The sequence below is a fragment of the Tiliqua scincoides genome, chromosome 1, assembly GCF_035046505.1.
Source record: "Tiliqua scincoides isolate rTilSci1 chromosome 1, rTilSci1.hap2, whole genome shotgun sequence".
NCBI classification, from domain to species: Eukaryota; Metazoa; Chordata; class Lepidosauria; order Squamata; family Scincidae; genus Tiliqua; species Tiliqua scincoides.
The window spans coordinates 210,388,996-210,401,598 of record NC_089821.1 but is presented as its reverse complement, the minus strand read 5'-3'; the positions used below and the strand labels follow the sequence as shown (position 1 = coordinate 210,401,598).

At 45.0% G+C, this 12,603-nt stretch overlaps 1 long non-coding RNA gene across 1 annotated transcript in view; it reads left to right on the top strand.

Annotated features, from left to right (window-relative positions):
* The first annotated feature begins 293 nt into the window (after nt 1–293).
* Nucleotides 294–12,603, top strand: part of LOC136651743 (uncharacterized) — a 43,158-nt gene continuing 30,848 nt past the window's right edge. Inside the window, exon 1 of the long non-coding RNA XR_010794543.1 lies at nt 294–372. This is a non-coding gene — a long non-coding RNA (uncharacterized lncRNA). The remainder of the gene's footprint in view (nt 373–12,603) is intronic.

The window sequence follows — 12,603 nt, the reverse complement described above, 5'->3', positions numbered from 1 at the left end:
TGTATTCTAAGATAATTTCCCTAAGTATACCATAAAAAAAGAGAAAGTCAATGAATCTCAGAATGTATCATTTGCTGCCGTAATGTAATTGACATGTGGGTTAAGATAATACAGAAAGTTGTTTTGCTTGTGGATGTACAGCCAGAGGGAAATACTGCTGACAACTGGCCTTTGGTGCCTGAATTCTTTGAATACAGCATTGTGCTAAATTCCTAACTCATTAAATCAGCTGTTTAGCTGCACTCAGAGTTACTCCAGCAGCTCAGAACAACATCCCCGACTCTGCCTGTAAAACCTTGTAAGGCAAACAAGATGCCTGAACCATGATGTGTAACATGATACAAAAGTCAAGCCAGTCACATTCTTGACTAAGTAAGTACATTTCTGGATTCCTTTGTACATCAAAGTGTTGTATGGCTTTTTTTTTTTAACTCGTTGTTAGCATTGCAGAATGCAAGTAGCTTTCCCCAAAAGTCCAAATAGCCTTTTGGAAGAGTTCTGTATGTAGGAAAAGTTTGCATTCCACCATGGCATGATGTCTAGTGCTATAGAAGCAAAAGATGGGATTGAAGAATCCTTTTCAGAAAATAGACACTGGCCAGTGGTATGAAGCTGCTGTTCCTAGAAACTTCCTATTTCTGCACAGGATAAATAGAGAAAGAATGAGAAAAGGTCAGGCACCATTCCTGTCTTGTGCATTCGCTTCAGCCAGAATGAAGGCAAAAAGGAAAAGCCCACCACAGGTTACACAAGATGACTATACATGCAACCTCTGGATTCTAGAGGTAACCTATCTCTGAATGAACATAAGAACAGCCCCACTGGATCAGGCCATAGGCCCATCTAGTCCAGCTTCCTGTATCTCACAGTGGCTCACCAAATGCCCCAGGGAGCACACCAGATAACAAGAGACCTCATCCTGGTGCCCTCCCTGAATGCAAGGAGGGAATGCCCTCCCTGAATGCAAGGTGCAAGCAAGTGGGCAATAGGATACAGGTATTTTATTATCTCATAACAACCCTGTGAGGTAGGTTAGGCTTAGAGACAGTGATTGGCCCAAGGTCATGCAGGAAGCCACATGGTTGAGCAGGGGTTTTGAACCTGGATCTTCCAGGTCTAAGTCCAATGCCACAACCATTACGCCATCCTGGCAAAGATAGCAGAACCTGCGTCTGATGATTCAGCAGCCTTTTCAGGGTACTTTTCTGTGTCCTCCCTTAGACAACTGCAGGAGAAATGCAGGGAACAATGACAGCCACTCTTTATAGCCTTCATAGATCTCACAAAGGCTTTCGACCTGGTCAGCAGAGACGGCCTCTTCAAGATTCTCCCCAAGATTGGATGTCCACCCAGGCTCCTCAGCATCATCAGATCTTTCCACAAGGACATGAAGGGCACTGTTGTCTTCGATGGCTCCACATCAGACCCTTTTGACATCCGAAGTGGAGTGAAGCAGGGCTGTGTTCTTGCACCAACCTTGTTTGGGATTTTCTTCGCTGTCCTGCTGAAGCAGGCCTTTGGAACTGCAACAGAAGGCATCTATCTCCGGACCAGATCAGACGGAAAGCTCTTCAACCTCTCCAGACTGAGAGCAAAATCCAAAGTCCAGCTGAAATGTCTGCGTGACTTCCTCTTTGCCGACGATGCAGCTGTCACTACCCACTCTGCCAAAGATCTCCAGCAGCTCATGGATCGTTTTAGCAAGGCCTGCCAAGATTTTGGACTGACAATCAGCTTGAAGAAAACACAGGTCATGGTTCAGGATGTGGACTCACCTCCCTGCATTACAATCTCTGAGCATGAACTGGAGGTTGTCCATGACTTTGTGTACCTTGGCTCAACCATCTCCGACACTCTTTCTCTCGATACCGAGCTAAACAAGCGCATCGGTAAAGCAGCTACCACGTTTTCCAGACTCACAAAGAGAGTCTGGTCCAACAAGAAGCTGACGGAACATACCAAGATCCAGGTCTACAGAGCTTGCGTCCTGAGTACACTTCTGTACTGCAGCGAGTCATGGACTCTTCGCTCACAACAGGAGAGGAAACTGAGCGCTTTCCACATGCGCTGCCTCCGACGCATCCTCGGCATCACCTGGCAGGACAAAGTTCCAAACAACACAGTCCTGGAACGTGCTGGAATCCCTAGCATGTATTCACTGCTGAAACAGAGACGCCTGCGTTGGCTTGGTCATGTCGTGAGAATGGATGATGGCCGGATCCCAAAGGATCTCCTCTATGGAGAACTCGTGCAAGGAAAGCGCCCTACAGATAGACCACAGCTGCGATACAAGGACATCTGCAAGAGGGATCTGAAGGCCTTAGGGATGGACCTCAACAAGTGGGAAACCCTGGCCTCTGAGCGGCCCGCTTGGAGGCAGGCTGTGCAGCATGGCCTTTCCCAGTTTGAAGAGACACTTTGCCAACAGTCTGAGGCTAAGAGGCAAAGAAGGAAGGCCCATAGCCAGGGAGACAGACCAGGGACAGACTGCACTTGCTCCCGGTGTGGAAGGGATTGTCACTCCCGGATTGGCCTTTTCAGCCACACTAGATGCTGTGCCAGAACCACCTTTCAGAGCGTGATACCCTAGTCTTTCGAGACTGAAGGTTGCCAATACTACTTTCTGTGTCATCAGACCACAATCTGCTCTATTGGACAACATGTTAATCCATGGAAAATATGCACAAATTGTGCCCCACAAGGTCTGACATAGCTCACCAGTCACGTTTGGTTGTCCACAAGGGACTAGGTAAATAGTCCCACAAGGGACTCTTGATTTTGCTGCCCAGTTGGAACTGCAAAAAGTGGAGGGTTGCCAAACACCCAGCCCATGATACATGGCTAGTGGGTTGGGAAGATCTCCCTTAGTGCATGCTAACAAACAGCATAAAACCTATACTGTTGTTAGTATCCAGGAGGCTGGAGCAGAGAGTGTGATATATTGTGCAAACAAATTAAACACGACCCCATTTAATACAAGTGTCATGGATGGCCTACAGAAGGCCACCCTTTTCACACACAAAAATCACACAACAACAAATCCCCAGCAACCACTGAAGCCTCATTTTTGATCTGAAGCTTCTCAGTCATCCTAGGTAATACAGTCCTTCTCCTGTTTTGGCTGAATAATGTGCTTTCTGTAGCCAATTAAGTCATTTCTCATCACTGAAAAAGAAATAGGCTGACCTCCACAAAAGTGATGCAATCAGAAGTCCATTTTGTAATAATCTGGCTTCTCCCCAAATTGAATGAAGATCAATTGAGACAATAAAGTGTTGCTGGTGGTATATATTTCAAATATATTCCAAAGGAAAGTTGATATACGAACTGGTAGGCATGATGCCCAGAAATTATAGAGTCCGTTACAATAAAGGAAAACCTTGCCAGGAAGATCTTTTACTTCTGTCTCCCTTATTCAACTCTATCAGATCTTTTCTTCCTCCTTAATTATGTATCTGAAGCTGAAAATGAGACTATGCAAGTTGCCTGGATGTCCCAGAGTAAGCTAATCATTTTGGCTATGTTAGGAGCATCAGTGAGAGGCATAGAAACATCAGTAAAAGTGTCTGTAGCTAGTACCAAGAAAGAATTTCAAAATGATCATTATTTATATTCCATGGCATATGGAGCTGGGACAGTACATTCTATCTAGGATTCCAATGCTCTTTTGTGTAGTGTGCAGATTCTCATTCAAACCTTGTGGGTGCCAACTCTTTTTCTAAATCAAAAAAGTAGAAACAAATTCATGGTGCAATTGAATAATACTGTAAGGCACGTTTGCAACAACTCGCAAGCTAGCAGGCCCAGTTGGGGCTGGGAGAGGGTGGTGGGAGGGCGGTTTGGAGAAATGGTGGGGGCACTTGGGCAGGGAAGGGTGGAATGGGAAGTGGATCAGGCCTGGGAGGGGGCAGTCTTGGCGACAGTGGCACATGTCATATCCTAACTCACCTCCTGGCCTGCCTGTGTTCCACTGGGCTTCCCAGATTTGTGCCAGCTAAATGGCTGGCATGGATCTGAGAAGTCCCCTCCTCTCCATAGCAGCCCAATGAGCCCCCCCCCTCCAAAAAAAACTGCTCCTGAGATCAGGGAACCCTCAGGGATGAGGTGGATGGGATGCTGAGTGGCCACATATTACTTCTTGTAATAATAAGAAATCAACCTTTAATTCAATTACTGGCTCAATTTTTCTCATTGCTTGAGTGCAACCCCATTGACAGTTCTGATTTTGATGTTAGTTCGGACAGCTTTGGTGATTAGCTGTGAGGGTGCGTATTAACTGGGGGAAAAAAGCTAAAACTAAAGACAATATTTAAGTAGTAGGAAAGAAATTCTTAATAGGATGTGACCTCAAAAATATTATTCACACATACTAGGGTAAAATGGACTCTATGTTTATCTGGATTAGATGTGACACAGACACCCACGCCATGTCTCCTTAGCATTCACTTGTATAAATTTTCACGATGAATATCTTCAGGATATTCTCTACAACATCAACATTCTCCAACAGCAATCAGAATTTGATGGTATAGGATAGCTGGCCACCTTTGATAGCAAATCCAAAGCATTTCACTGTATCAGCCATGTAACAACCAGCAGTTGGCAATAATTGACAACTACCATGGAGTATCAGTCTATATCTGACAGTTTCTGATATGTAGCAATGAATATTTGACAGAATTTAACAGATGGCTTGTAGCAGCTGTCAATATTTGACAGTATCAGACATGCAGCCATCAGTGTTTGACAGCATCTGACAATAGACATGCAGTAGCAATCAGTACTTGTCAGGACAGCCAAAGCAATATAATTAAGAAAATTTTATAATCACTCATTCACACAGCCAACCAAAACAACAAAACTACACTAGCAAATTTCATTTCTAAAATTCAGATCTTGAATTTTGGGGTCAAATTTCATTATTGGAATTCAAAGCTCACAATTGGAAAAGTTACTGGGTGCTGAAATGCAGGCATCGTTCTACGGGGGTCGTGTACAGAAGGTGATGGTGGCGGGAAAAGAGGGAGCTCTCTCTTTTCCCTGATTGATTACCACAGCAGGAGGATGAAGAAGAAGGAGGTCTCTCCCTTCTTTCCCCGTCATTCTTCCCTGATGTTCAGAATGCAACTATGGCAGCATCCCAGTTGCCAATGGATGTGGGAATTGTTATTTTCCCAGGTGTCTGATGGACAGAGTAGAGAGAACAATCTGGACAAGCTGAAGAGCAACGGAGGGAATTGCCCAGTTCGAAATACTGGTGCATCTTACTGACATGCCAAAATACATACTCCAAACCAGATTGTTCCAAAGTTTGGTGAAATTTCTGACCTAGGTGCCTCCCTCTGCATGCATTATGTGACTTTTGCTCCTTTACAACAAACTGAGCATTCCTGAATATATGCTGGCTGGGTGTCATGAGGATTGAAGGAAACTTTTCAGGGGAGCATAGAACTGATCCATGAATTTTCCATGTCTGTATCAACACAAAAGGATTCTGTTGAACTCAGGGCCATTGAAGGTTCTCTTCAGGGCTCATCCAATAAGTTCAGTACTGACTACAAGAACGAGAAGGCACGGTCAAAAAGCCAAAACAAAGTTGAGCCTGAGACATTCTATATGGAATCTTAGGAATGTGAATGAGACAGACAAGGGAAAGGGAGAGCAAAGCGGAAGCAAAAATGTCACCCTCCTCTTACACAGGTGTCCACATTGTCAATTGCAAACTTGGGCCAAGTGCTGCCTGGAGCCAGGACTGCAGAATGCCACCCCTTGCCCAGGAGACTGCCGCCCCCCACTTATTGGTCATGCCTAGAGAATCACAAGGCGTTCTCTAGCCCTCCAAAAGCCTTCTGAGGACTCCAGAGGTCCTTTAAACATTACCTCCAGTTTTTGTCAGAAAACCAGAAATGATGTTTTAACAGCCCTCCAGAAGCCCCAGAAGGCTTCTGGAGAGCTAGAGGATGCCTCACAAGGCCTATATAGTATATGTAATACTATATAACTTATAATATATAATAAATTATATAGGAATATATATTACTATATTACACTATAGTAATATATAGTATATTATATAGAACAGCGATTTTCAGCCTTTTTCATCTCACGGCACACTAAGAAGATGCTAAAATTGTCAAGGCACACCATCAGTTTTCAGAAAATTGACACGGCACACTGCACTGCCAGCAGGGACTCGCAACCCCCAGTGGCCCTACTAAAAAATGACCTTCCCCCAAACTCCTGCGGCACACCTGTAGACCACCCGCGGCACACCAGTGTGCCATGGCACAGTGGTTGAAAATGACTGATATAGAAATATAAATGACACGGGCAACATCAAGGGGTTGTATGATGGTATCAAGCAGGCCCTAGGTCCAACACAGAAGAAAATTGCCCCTCTAAAGTCTGCCGCAGGTGAGGTCATCCAGGATCGGACACAGCAGATGGAACGCTGGGTGCAGCAGTACTCTGAGCTATATTCCAGAGAAAATGTAGTCCCCGAAGAAGCACTGAACAACATTTAGTGCCTGCCTGTGTTGGAGGAGCTTGACAGTGTACCAACCCTAGAAGAACTTCATGTGGCCCTGGACTCCCTTGCCTTTGGCAAGGCACCTGGAAAAGACAGCATCCCTGCTGAAGTCCTAAAGTGCTGCAAAGAGATCATCGTCACTAAGCTGCATGAAATCCTCTGTCTCTGCTGGAGAGAAGGTGGAGTACCTCAGGATACGAGGGATGCAAACATCATCACGCTGTACAAGAACAAAGGCGACAGGGGTGACTGCAACAACTACCGTGGCATCTCTCTCCTTAGCGTTGTAGGAAAGCTGTTTGCCCGAGTTGCACTAAAGAGGCTCCAGGTACTTGCAGAAAGTGTCTATCCAGAATCGCAGTGCGGATTCCGAGCCAGCAGGTCCGCCACTGATATGGTATTCTCCCTTAGACAGCTGCAGGAGAAATGCAGGGAACAACGACAGCCACTCTTTATAGCCTTCATAGATCTCACAAAGGCTTTCGACCTGGTCAGCAGGGACGGCCTCTTCAAGATTCTCCCCAAGATTGGATGTCCACCCAGGCTCCTCAGCATCATCAGGTCTTTCCACAAGGACATGAAGGGCACTGTTGTCTTCGCTGTCCTGCTGAAGCAGGCCTTTGGAACTGCAGCAGAAGGCATCTATCTCCAGACCAGATCAGACGGAAAGCTCTTCAACCTTTCCAGACTGAGAGCAAAGTCCAAAGTCCAGCTGAAATGTCTGCGTGACATCCTCTTTGCCAACAATGCAGCTGTCACCACCCACTCTGCCAAAGATCTCCAACAGCTCATGATTCGTTTTAGCAAGGCCTGCCAAGATTTTGGACTGACAATCAGCCTGAAGAAAACACATGTCATGGTTCAGGATGTGGACCCACCTCCCTGCATTACAATCTCTGTGCATGAACTGGAGGTTGTCCATGATTTTGTGTACCTTGGCTCAACGATCTCTGACACTCTTTCTCTCTGAGTAGAGTGAGCTACTGAGTAGAGTGAATACTGAGCTAAACCAATGCATCGGTAAAGCAGCTACCACGTTTTCCAGACTCAAAGAGAGTCTGGTCCAACAAGAAGCTGACGGAACATTCCAAGATTCAGGTCTACAGAAGTTGCGTCCTGAGTACACTTCTGTACTGCAGCGAGTCATGGACTCTTCGCTCACAACAGGAGAGGAAACTGAACGCTTTCCACATACACTGTCTTCGATGCATCCTCGGCATCACCTGGCCAGACAAAGTTCCAAACAACACAGTCCTGGAATGAGCTGGAATCCCTAGCATGTACGCACTGCTGAAACAGAGATGCCTGTGTTGGCTCGGTCATGTAGTGAGAATGGATGATGGCCGGATCCCAAAGGATCTCCTCTATGGAGAACTCGTGCAGGGAAAGAACCCTACAGGTAGACCACAGCTGCGATACAAGGACAAGAGGATACATCTGCAAGTGGGATCTGAAGGCCTTAGGAGTGGACCTCAACAGGTTGGAAACCCTGGCCTCTGAGCGTTCTGCTTGGAGGCAGGCTGTGCAGCATGGCCTTTCCCAGTTTGAAGAGACACTTTGCCAACAGTCTGAGGCAAAGAGACAAAGAAGGAAGGCCCATAGCCAGGGAGACAGACCAGGGACACACTACACTTGCTCCCGGTGTGGAAGGGATTGTCACTCCCGGATTGGCCTTTTCAGCCACACTAGATGCTGTGCCAGAACCACCATTCAGAGCACGATACCATAGTCTTTTGAGACTGAAGGTTGCCAACTAGCCATATAACTTGCATTTAGTGCCAATCAAAGATAGCATGAGGAAGGATTGGGATGGTAGCAGTTGAAAGTTGCTCTAGGCAGGAAGCAGCATGATAGAAAGCACAAAGCTAGACATGGAAGACAGAAAGGGAGACATGAGTAAAAACCAAGTCTGGAATGGAGAAATGAACCACATGATTTTGGTCATGCATGCCTTTCCATAAGCCTTGTTGATCTTTGTGAACAACTAGGGTTCATAGCACACTAGAGGAGCATGTGCCTAACACCCAAAAGGTGCCAGATGCAATTTCTGGCATCTCCACGAAAGACCCCTGTTAGAAATCACACACAAAAAACATATATATTTTGGGCTGGTCATACATTATGGCTTGAAAAGCTTCAACAGCACTGAATAACTGGCTTTTGGTAGCTCATAATGTCAGACGGCAACCTCAATTATGTAGATAGATATTGCTACAATTTTATAAAGGACACAATTTACAAGAGTGTGGAAGAGCCATGGGCAATAACAGAGTCTTCCTACAGTTTCAGCTTTCATGTCGAATCTCAAAAGTAGCTGCTGTTCATTTTAATTCATTAGCAACTGAAATTTTTACTGAAAATACAAATTAACAAAATGATTTTAATCACAGGCAAGCCCGGAAAGATAGTTAATTTTAAGCAAGTCAATTATTAACCTACAAGTAATTAGCTTGCTCAATTTTTAGAACATCTTCCTATTAAATATGATCTATGAAATCTATATAGTTATTAAAAATTATGTAAAATAATGTGGGTGTAGTACAAAGGAAGTGGTAACTAATTGCATAAGATTCTTTTCTAAAGAAATGTAAGTCATTAAAAGTGTGCTAAACTCTTTTCACATAAGAATGCTTCCTAATTAAAATATGAGTTGTAGGAAGAATGAATGGATTTACAAATAAACAATTAATTCAATACACTTATTTAGTCTTCAAATATTATTAATATCTCTGTGTACTAGTAGAATTTTCACCAAGGGCATATATACAAGATCACATGCTTTTACTCTTTATTAATTATTCTGGAATGATTATTATCCCTTGAGGCCATACATTTACTAACTCCATTTAGGTCTAATTCCACCTGTATTTCTACACTGAAAGAAAGGGGGATAACTACAGCCATTTAACAACCCACAATCTAGCATGATTATAAGTCACAAAGGACAACAAAAGTGGCCAATGGTAACCGGTTTATATTGTGCTTGAGTCTGTGGTCAAAAAGCAACTCCAAGAATTCCAGGCCCTAAGAAAGAATATGCAGTTGTGGTTTGCCTGCCTATACAGTAAGCCAATCTCTACCCTGAAAGTTTGCTAACTAATCCATTCATGTTGGTAAAGGCAGTATTAGAAGCAGATTTTTCAACACAAATGTCATCAGAAGCATTGGATAAAGAAGGTAACCTCTGACTGAGCAACGGACATTTTGACTACCGGTCTTGCAAATCAGGAAATCAGTGCTATCTTCCTCCCCTTAAATAAAACAATGCCACATAAGAGAATAAAGTAGCTTCACTAGGAAGGAGGTTTAGATTATTTGTCTAAAGGTCCTGGGAATGTACCATTCTTATCAGAAAGAGGTTCTAAGAGGGAATCATTTGTCCCAGGCCTTCTAACAATCCTACATTCACAATGGCAGTGCCAGAAAACTCAAGTCAGTACCTGCCAAGCTGTTTTTAAGGGCAATCCAAGGCATGTCTATTCACAGGTAAGTCTCATTATGTACAATGGAGCTTACTTTCAGGAAATTGTGTATAGGACTGTCGCCTTTGCTACTGTTGGGTACTTATCCAGGACACGGCACATAGCACCCAGGCTGATCAATAGTAGGCCTGTTTTCATAGCATATTGAAAGTCCTTATGAGATTATTTTGTCCTGCAAGTTTTGTTTTAGCCTGATGAGAAGGCAGGTGACCCCACCACAGTTCTGCAATACTTTGCATGCCCCACATGCTATTTGTATAAACAAAACAAAACAAAAACTCCTCCTTAGCTCCACCTGGCTGCACTGCACATTGAAGTGCCCACCTAGTTTGGCCCTTAGGCACACCAAAAGCCTACACTGAGTGTATCTTAAGCTCCTTTGCAACGTCATAGAAGATCCTAGAACATAACTCTTGGAATACATGAGTTGCTGCTTCATTGCACCCTAAAAACAGTGCTGCTCCAAGAGACCAGAGTGAGATAGAGATATATTGCTTAGTGGGTAGTACTTTCTTTGCATGCAGCAAGTGCCGGATTCACAGCCCAATCCTGAGCTGCCCATTGCACAGGGACAGCTGCAGCACCGAAACAGCTGCTGTGGCATCCTGCACATAACAGGGCAGCCGCAGGCAGATCCTTGGGGGAAAGCAAGTAACCCTGCAATGGGGCTACTTGATTTTGTGGCAACCCTTGGGCTGCCGTAGAATAAAGAGCCTCCGTGTCGGACCATGGGCCCAACATGGAGGCTCTGGGTGCAGAGAAGCAGAGCTTGAAGAGCTACTGCCAGTCTACATAATAATACTGAGCTAGATTATCTGAGTCAGCATAAAGCGACTCTCTGTGCTTCCAGCAGTTTAAGTCAGCCTAATTTTAAACATTTACCTCTTGATGTATTGTACTGTCACTGGCTTGTATGCTTGGTATCCTCTAGGCACACTCTCTTCAGCATTCAGCTAACTTTTATTCCCCGTCTGTTTTATGCGTGTAGAGAAGATCCTATTTCAGTTCTCTCTGAAAGATTGATAGACTGTATGACATTCAAGGCCCTTCTGGCTCTATTCTGATATTTTTAAAGCACCACTATTACAACATACAATGGATGCATTTCATGATGGCAGTGATCTTTAATACTACCACTCAGCTGCATGTTTATTCAGACAATAAAAAAGCTGAATGTGGCACAGCCAATTCTGGTCTACTTAAGCCATTCTGCCCAACGTTGCATATACACAACAGGGATCAAATGTGTACACCTGTGGACTGGGCAGAAAAGGGGTTAAAGTCCACCAAGAGTCGGATAGCCCAATCCTGAGCTGCCCAGAGCACCCAGGCTTGGCGGCACCGAAAAGGGCTGTCACCAAATCCTGCACCCCCCCCCGCACTACCACGGGAGGCTCCTCGGGAGAAGGGGACATTCGTCCCCTTCCCCCGAGTAAGGTAAGCAGCCCCGCAATGGGACTACTCACTTTTCCACCAACCAAAAGGTTGGTGGTAGAGTAAAGGCGCTCATGTAGGGCGCGCAGCCCTCCACAAGCGCCCTGGATCCTGCAGAGCTCAACTCCGCGGATCCTCCTCCCACCCACCCCCAGCATGCCTCCCACCCGCCAGCTTCCCCCCTCCCCAAATGCCTCCCCCATGCCCCTGTCCACACACCCGCCTCCCGTTCCGCAGCCTGGTGGTCCGGGAGACCGCCGAGCTGCAGAACCTGGGCCACTGCCCAGCGCTAGCCCAGCACCAGCTGGCACTGAGCTAGCACTGGTGGGAGCCCAGCGGTGAGCCCCGCAAACGTGCCTTACGGCACATTTGTGACTGTGGCTGGCGGCACAGAACTGTGCCACTGACCACAAGATTAGGCTCTGTAGTATTTAAAGAAACCTTTAAGGAGCAATCCTTGACTGAGCCACTTTCCCTCACCATTTTTTTCTGTTCCCTGTGGTTGTCCAGAGCCAAATTGGTTGCCAGTTCTTTACTGCAGAGATCCTGCCAATCAAGATAGCTACTATAACATCATACTTAGTCTTCTAACTTGAAGTGTTGGATGTTGAAAAAAGCTGAATAGATCTGGAGAGTGAATAGTGTTTTCATCTCTAGACCCAACTCAGTGAAGGCACACTTTCTTTTCAATAGGTGAGGCAAGTATTGTTCCTTTTGATAACTCCTTGCTCTTATATGGAAGATCTTTTCAGTCTCGAATCTTTCCAGCTTAAATCTACCTTTAATTTCCCCATCACCAACACGGCTACTCTTTGAAGCGATATCCATCTCTCACTAAAACCAGAGGCAAAGTTCCCATTGACTACAATGGAACCGGATTGCACCCTACTGTACTCAAGCTTCAGATCTAATCTAGATAGATGCAAATGGTGAGGAAGTCCTGACCCTCAGTTCCACACTATTAATATTTCTTTCTTTTTGTCCCTTCCATGGCAAAGGAAGAAAAAAGAAAATGGTTTTACAACTGCTTTCCGTTGGCCTCCAAATTCATTAAGAGGTCTGCAACCTCTCATATAAAATATTTGTACACTGTGTGAATCTTTTCCCAGAGTACTACAAGCGGCAAATGAAATTGGATAATGAATTTGTCTTTAGGCG